The sequence below is a fragment of the Triticum dicoccoides genome, unplaced genomic scaffold (assembly GCF_002162155.2).
Source record: "Triticum dicoccoides isolate Atlit2015 ecotype Zavitan unplaced genomic scaffold, WEW_v2.0 scaffold59314, whole genome shotgun sequence".
In the NCBI taxonomy this organism is placed as follows: Eukaryota; Viridiplantae; Streptophyta; class Magnoliopsida; order Poales; family Poaceae; genus Triticum; species Triticum dicoccoides.
In genome coordinates, this window is record NW_021284603.1 from 167165 (window position 1) to 174932 (window position 7768).

The 7768-nt window shown below is 47.3% G+C and overlaps 1 pseudogene; it reads left to right on the forward strand.

Moving 5' to 3' along the window:
• The first annotated feature begins 1168 nt into the window (after positions 1-1168).
• Positions 1169-5479, forward strand: LOC119347121 (annotated as a pseudogene).
• The last annotated feature ends 2289 nt before the right edge of the window (positions 5480-7768 follow it).

Here is a 7768-nt window from a genome sequence, read left to right on the forward strand (position 1 = left end):
TTACAAAAGCTAAATTCTAGGCAATCCCACACGTCTCCTTTATTGAAAAAGTGTGGTTTGGTGTAAAAAGCTAAAGAAATTGAAGTGAGGAGTAGAGGTGCATGTGTACTAAACTCTTTATTTTTGATTCCTCGATGAGGTCCATTAGCGGTAACTTGCATTGGAGAGAGAAAATCAATATAAATGCCCCAAACTACTTTTTCTCATGAGGCACCTGTATTCATATGCCACCATAGTTTATTGCCCTTAGGTAGCTGCATGTCGGCAAGAATAAAGGCCGGCCTTACTATTGTAGGTAGTAATCTAGTAATCATGCAGTGTAGGCCAGCAGTGATGTAACACTAATACATGACGTAAGTGCTTATGTCAAGCAGCTTGCAAGTCGGTTTGTAATCTCCTATAAAAAGGACTCGAGCCCTGCAGTTGTAACCAAGCATTTTTCAGCCTCAGTACAAGGTAGAAGTAGTAGTGCAGTTCAGCTACTAGTTGGAATATACGAGAGATACTCCAGTTCATCCGTGTGTGTACAGTGTATGTATTGGAGGTTGCACTAGCTGTAGTCTAGAACGTCGTTCCTATACCTACCCAGTGGTTCGTGCCTTGGTCCAGGCCAACCCTTCATCCATGATCCGCTGTTTGAGGAGAGGTACTGATGGCGTTATACCATTGAACACCACGTCGTTCCTGTGTTTCCAGAGCATCCAAAGGACTAGAAGAGAGGTTGCTCTTGTAGTTTTCCGGTTTTGATCAAGTAGGTCCTGCCTGATGCATCAAGTAGGGCAGGCCGCGCGCCCCCTCTCCCTCTGGTTTGAATTGCTACTTCTAACTGTTGAAACGTGAACCTCGTTGGTGTTCCTTGTAGCTTACTGAACTCTGCCTCCTCTTCCTCCATCTCATGGCGTGGTCATGTTCTTCTTCGGTGTACGGTGAAAAGGATGTGTGAGATGGTTAAAATGAAACTGGCTATGGAACCTGCAACTAAAATTGAAATAACTGTACTGTGTACTTTTCTGGCTAGGGGTCCTGTGCTTGATGGCACAGCAGCGGCTAAGTCGGTAGGACTTGGTGGTTTTGTTGAAAGAGGAGGACTTGGAGGTGAAGGCGGTAGATTAATCGGCGGGCAGAAGACTACCTTCAAAACACTATCTCTACCATCAAGCCGGAGGTCATGGCTCTGTTCGAGGAATTCTTCTCTGGCACCATGGATCTTGGGCGCCTCAACTATGGCATCGTGACTCTTATTCCCAAGGTCCCGGGCGCCTCCGACATCCGCCAATTTCGGCCAATCACCGTGAGCAATGTGATATTCCGGATTGTGGCCAAAGGGTACGCCAATAGGGTGACCCTGCTCGCGGACACAATTACCCATCCGAACCAATCCGCCTTCATTCAAGGCCGATTTATTCTGGATGGGGTTCTGGTGTTCCACGAAGTCCTCCATGAGGTTCGGCTGCGTCATCATCGAGCGGTGTTTCTGAAGCTCGACTTCCACAAGGCCTATGACACGGTCCACTGGTGTTTCTTGCGGGAAGTCTTGCTTCGCAAGGGCTTTGACGACCGGTGGGTGACTAGGGTTATGCAACTTGTCTCCTGTGGACGGACCGCGGTGAACATCAACGGGGACATTGGGCCCTACTTCCCCACCCTCTGTGGGGTTCGCCAGGGCGACCTTTTCTCACCGTTTCTGTTCAACATGGTGGTTGATGCCCTGGCAGCCATCCTTGACAAGGCCAAGGATGCTGGCCACATTAACGGTGCCGTCCCTCACCTAGTCGGAGGGGGGGGGGTCTCCCTCCTCCAATACGCAGATGATACCATAATAATGGTGGAGGGCACTGCCCATGACATTGCTAACCTAAAGTTCCTCCTCCTGTGCTTCCAACAGATGTCGGGCCTTACCATTAACTTCGATAAGAGCGAAGTGATGGTGCTCGGGGCACCTCCCGAGGAAGCACAGTCCATAGCGGACCGACTTAACTATCGGTTGGGTTCTTTCCCCACGACTTACTTGGGGATCCCCATTAGTGACTCGTGCCTCACCGTGGCGGACCTCCGCCCCACGGTGACCCGTATGCAACATCGGGTCGAACCCTGGAAAGGCCGTTGGTTGTCGAAGGCTGCCCGGGTGATCCTTATTAACTCCTCGCTTGCTAGCCTCCTGTGGTTCCTCATGAGTTTCTATAGCCTACATGAGACCCTCCATCAGGAGATCGCCAAGTACCAGTCTAGATTCTTCTGGGTTGGGGAGGGGGATAAGCAGAAGTACCATATGGTTAGCTGGCCCGATATCTGCAAACCCAAGGACCAGGGTGGTCTCGGGATCCTGTCCTCCCGCCGCATGAACATAGCCCTCCTGACTCGTTGGCTCTGGCGCATTGCCAATAGGGATGGAGGCCTATGGCTCACCATCATCCAGAACAAGTATCTCCGTGGACAGCCCCTTGCATTCTGTCAGCGCTCGGGCGGCTCCCAGTTCTGGTAGGCGGTAGTCCAGCTGCTCCCGGTTCTCCGTATTGGCACTTCCATAGCGATCGGTACCGGATCATCGACCCTGTTCTGGTTTGATCAATGGCTTGGTGACTCCCCCTTGGCCGCACGCTTCCCGGTGCTCTTCTCTATTGCAGTGGACCCGCATATATCTGTCGAGGCGGCCCTTATTGATCTAGGGCGCCTCGCCTTCCGCCGCCCCTTCGGACCTCAAGAGGTTGCTGCCTGGGACGCTCTTATGCTGGACATTGCCCTCCTCCCTATGGACAGCCTTGACTCCCCAGATGTCACCTCCTGGCGACTTGAGCCCTCCGGCTGCTTCTCCACCAAATCCCTCTACGCGGCCATTGCACCCTCGACGGCCCCTGAACCATTTAGTTTGATATGGGATATTCGCCTGCCCCTGAAGATCCGGATCTTCATGTGGCAATGGATTCGTGGTCGCCTCCTGATTGGTGTGGAGGTTCGTAAGCGAAATGGACCTGGGAACGGGAAGTGCCCCTTGTGCGACACGATGGAGGATGCTAACCACATCTTCTTCTCGTGTTCTACGGCTCAGTTCCTTTGGTCCTGCTTCCGCGAGACGGTTGGGGGCCAGTGGTGTAACACCAACTTCCCTGACCTGCTTGCGGAAATCCAGGCCTCCCCCCTCGCTACTGCCATATCAGATGGCTCTGCGTTGGGATCCTTGCCTGGACGCTTTGGACCGTCCGCAATAAGCTTGTCATTCAGAAGGTCCCTCTTCGACGTGCTACTGACGCCATCTTTAAAATGTGTGGATATTTGCAGCTCTGGCGGCCGCTTAGCCGCCCCCAGGATCGGGTCATCATCAACAACCTCATCGCCGACCTCCGCTCGATGGCCTTCAGCTTGGCGCCACCGCTCCCCCCACCATCCCCGGAGCCAGACTAGAGGTTGTGCCGCACCCTCCGCGTGCGCGCCTTTCTTTTTTTTGTTTTTCAGGGCTTGTTGAGCTGTGCCCTCAGCATTAACCTTTTGACTTCTTGTGGTGCTAGACCTTTGTGTGCGTGTGTGTGTTGTTGAACCTCGTCGTGGTGCTTGGCTTTATCTATAAAGCGGGGCGGAAGCCTTTTTCGGTAATACTTGTACCCCTTTGCATCAAGGGCACTAACAGAGATAAGATTTCTCTTCATCTTTGGAATATACTGAACATCTGTCAAAGTTCTGATTATGCCATCAAACAACTCTCTGGTAAAGTACATTCTTAGAACTATTTCCGTGGTGAAAAAAGCCAAAGGCTACATATTAAATTCAACCAAACTTTACATGGACATCTTTAAAGATACCGAAAATTACACAAATATCCTTGAAAATCGACGTTGTATACACTTGATGACTTGAATAAAACTCAATGCTGCCTTTAGACCTCTGAAATACAATCAGAGCCGAGGAAACAATGACATAGCGGTCAAGAAGTCGTCGGTCGGAGCCAAAAGACATCAGCGACAACAGTCTCAAAAAGATGCTTCTGCCCTGAAGAAGACAGCGCCGACGAGGGCTTTGACGACCAACGTGGATCCGGGAAGATCTAACGTTCCAAACAATTAAAAGTTGACCGAACATCAATGGTCGGAGAAGAAACTAGAAAAATGAGATACGAAATGCGCTCATCCACTTCGTTGGACGACACCATTGAAGACCACCTACAACACACAAAGACAAAACCAGATCTGCTGCTCTAGCAGCTGACCCTTCCCTCACCCCCACCCTCATCTTCATCATGGACGAGAAGCAGAGCTCATCAAGTGGACTAGGAGATCGGGGTCCTTAAACCTTAATCTGCATGGTGCTGCCATCACCACCACAACACGGCCTTTAGGGAGCGAAACCTTATTCGTAAGAGACCTAACTAAATCACCACACCGGAGATCCATCATTCCCACCACCTCCCCCGTCGGATCGACAAACGAGAGAGAAGGAGACGATGGCCTCACCGACGGGGCGGTTGGAATGGGGTCGCCTCTCTTTCCACGGGAGAGAAAAGGATATGTGCATTGCATACGCGACTTGCATCGATTGACGCTTAGAGATAAATATAGATTGCTTTATTTAGCGATTCTCCTGCTTATATATTGCTCACACACCATGCGTGTATCGTGTATGCAAGTAATTTATTACTTATTCCGCTACTCCGCCGTCGAGAGACTGCACAGGAACAATATATCTCATCGGCAAGCGGGTACACCAGTCGACCTCTCAGGCTCTTACCAGCCCAATATAACTGGTAGCAGGCCGGCCTTGGTGTCGAGCCCAAGGAGTTCCCACACGATTGCCGACGGAACGAGATCCTCTGACTTAGCGGGATCTACTGCCAAGGGAAGTAGTACGCGTTGTGCCGTCCGTTGGCGATCTGACGACTCGTGTGAGGTGCGCTCTTTCCTTCTCTTTCGTTCGTGTCTACACGAACACAAGCAGCTCATCCGGCCCAGGACGACACCCATCGATTCGTCGCCTGAGCTCTCGTCTCGTTAAAAAAAAGGAACTCTCGCCTCGCCTTAGGGTTCGCCGGCGGGGAGGAGCAGCTCCGGGAGGACGCGACGCCGCCTAGCCGTGGAGGCGGCAGACAGCCGCCGCTTCGTCCAGGTGTCAGGGCGCCTAGCAATGGAGGCAGCGGAGCCAGCAGCTGCCTCGTCCAGGGCGCGATGCGTCGGAGCTATCGAGGCCGTGGAGCTGCGGAGTCGGCGCCGTAGGCGCCGCCGAGCTGCCGAGGCCACGAAGCCAGCCTCGTCAAGGCTTCTGCGGGCCATCTGCTCTGCTGCTTGTATTGTGTCTTGATGTACCAATGTTTTCAGAGTAAAAAGGGAGAAGCTACAGCAGCATTTTGAATGAATGCTATGATTGAATTACTTTTCTAGTTTGTACTTCTACATTTGCAGAATTGGTCCGACCTAAGTGGTACTTGTACATGTGCAGAGTTGAACAGATTTGTATGGAAAATGTTCCTGCTTTCTTGAATGTTTGTTTTGGCTGAAGAATTGTTCCAGTAAACAGAGTGTGTGTGCAAAATCGGACAGAATTGGTAGAAATGCACTGAATTGAACTGTTGTGATATAAGGTTGTCAATTTGAAAGCATATAACAGGTGTTGTTAATTAAAGAGGATATCACCTGCTATTGACAATTTGTGAGCATGTCCTTCCATAAAATGATTTGCAAGTCATAATGCCTGCTTTGGCTGCTGAATGTAAATGAGCATGCATACCGAAATTGCAGGTGCATTGAACAAAATAGATGCCAACCCAGGGAGTATATCTCTGAATGGCCAAATTTCACAAAACCATGCTTGTTTGTGCTCTCATTCAAGTAAAGAGCATATGGTTGCCCAAAAATAGTAGCCCTTCACTACGACCCAGTAAATAGATCATCTGTAATTGGTCCCTGGAAATTGAATTAAATAAGTAAGTATTTATAAGAATAATTGCCATCCCCTAAATTTCTAGACTAATTATATGGGCAAGATTACCATCAAAAGTTGAGTAAAGCTAAGATTGTCCTTGTAATCTTGAGACTCCTTCATATTGTCCTTGTAAACTATAACATCTGCAACTTGTCCAACCTCTTGTTTCTTCTAATGAAAGAAAATTTGAGGGTTATGAGAATTAATGGGCAGAATATTAACATTGAAAAGACAATAGTTATTTAGAAACATACCTCTTCCTCAAACTGTGATGTAGTTTTGTTTTCTCTCTTTTTCCTAGCCTTGTGGTTCATCTCAATCCAATTTCTTTTTCGTTTAGCACTTTTTGTTTCGATATCCTTTTTCTTTAGGCGTGCATTAGCCAACAAGTCATTTGGTGGGCTAGCATTTGTGGGAATAGTACATGGGTACCCAGATGTGCTTGTACATGCACTAATTTTTTCTTCAATCTGCTTACCAAGCATGTCAAGTGTGCTATCTACTAACACGATGCATTCTTGAAAGTTGGCTGCTCGATGTGCCAAATTTTAAAATTTGAGGGACATATATCGGTAGCCAAGAATGGCATCCATATTTGGATTTGCGATTATATTTCTTCCCATGTTGTCTTGTACAGTTCCGCTTCGTGCTTCTCGTGACCATCGCTTTAACACATAATGTGCCGGTAGTGACTTGATATTCATCAAATCAAGAATTTTCAGGGCATGGCCACATAATATCCCAATTCTATCAAACTGCCGGCAACTGCACTCAACTGTTTGCTTCAAAGGATCGCCGATAACTTTATACTCCTCCTCATAGGTAAAATCTCCAACAAGATATTCATTACAACCATCCAATGCTTTGGTACAAGCTGATAAGGATATTTCATATTCGCCTTGAAAAGCTTCAAATATACATGGTGTATACAACTTGCTAGCTTGCACCAATATAGGTGGTGGTCTCTTCATAAATAATTTAGGCAACTTTTTCCTTGATTCAAATTCCGAATTCAGTTCATTATTCCTTTTCCCTTGCACAACCCTTTCAAAATGCTTAAAGAACCGGATGATATCAAAATCAGATTTGAAATGGATTTTCAAGTCATTGTTCAAACTCTCACTCAATTGTGTACTTCTCATTCCTAATGTGAAGATGTCCTTCATATAACATTCAGCCCATTTTTCTTTTAACTTATATATACTATCCAACCAGGTTTGCTTACTCACCTTTTTCCTCATGAGGTCAAACTTCTGTTCAAATTCTGCAATGTCTTCATACTCAAACATGCACGCGCTAAAATCAGATAGAATACTTGTTTCTTCATCCTCCTCTTCATTCTTCTCTTCATTTTTCTCTTTCTTCTACCCTTTTTTCTTCCCCCTTTTCTTCTCTTTTTTCTTCTCTTCATTCAGCTCTTCATCCTTCTCTTCACGTAGATGTTTGACAACATTTTGCATAATGTGAAAGGTGCATAATCCATGCCATGCTTCTGTAAACACTTCCCCAACTGCCTTTCCCATTGCAACGTCTTGATCGGTATAGAATGTTTTAGGCCCCTTTCCTTTATGAGCTATTAGAAAGGCCTCAAACAATCACTTGAAGGATGCAAATGTTTCATCATACATGAGAGCAGCACCAAAAACTACAATTTCTCTAAAATGGTTGAAACCGACAAACACATCAAAGGGTCTGCTCTCCTTATTTGTTCCAAAAGTAGTGTCAAAACTGACAACATCACCAAAATGTGCATAGTCCATGATCATCTTTGCATTAGCCCAAAATATGTTTGCTATTTGTTCTTCACAATCCATTTGCAATGCATATTGGAATGACGGGTTTTCAGCAATTTTGCCTTGAAAAT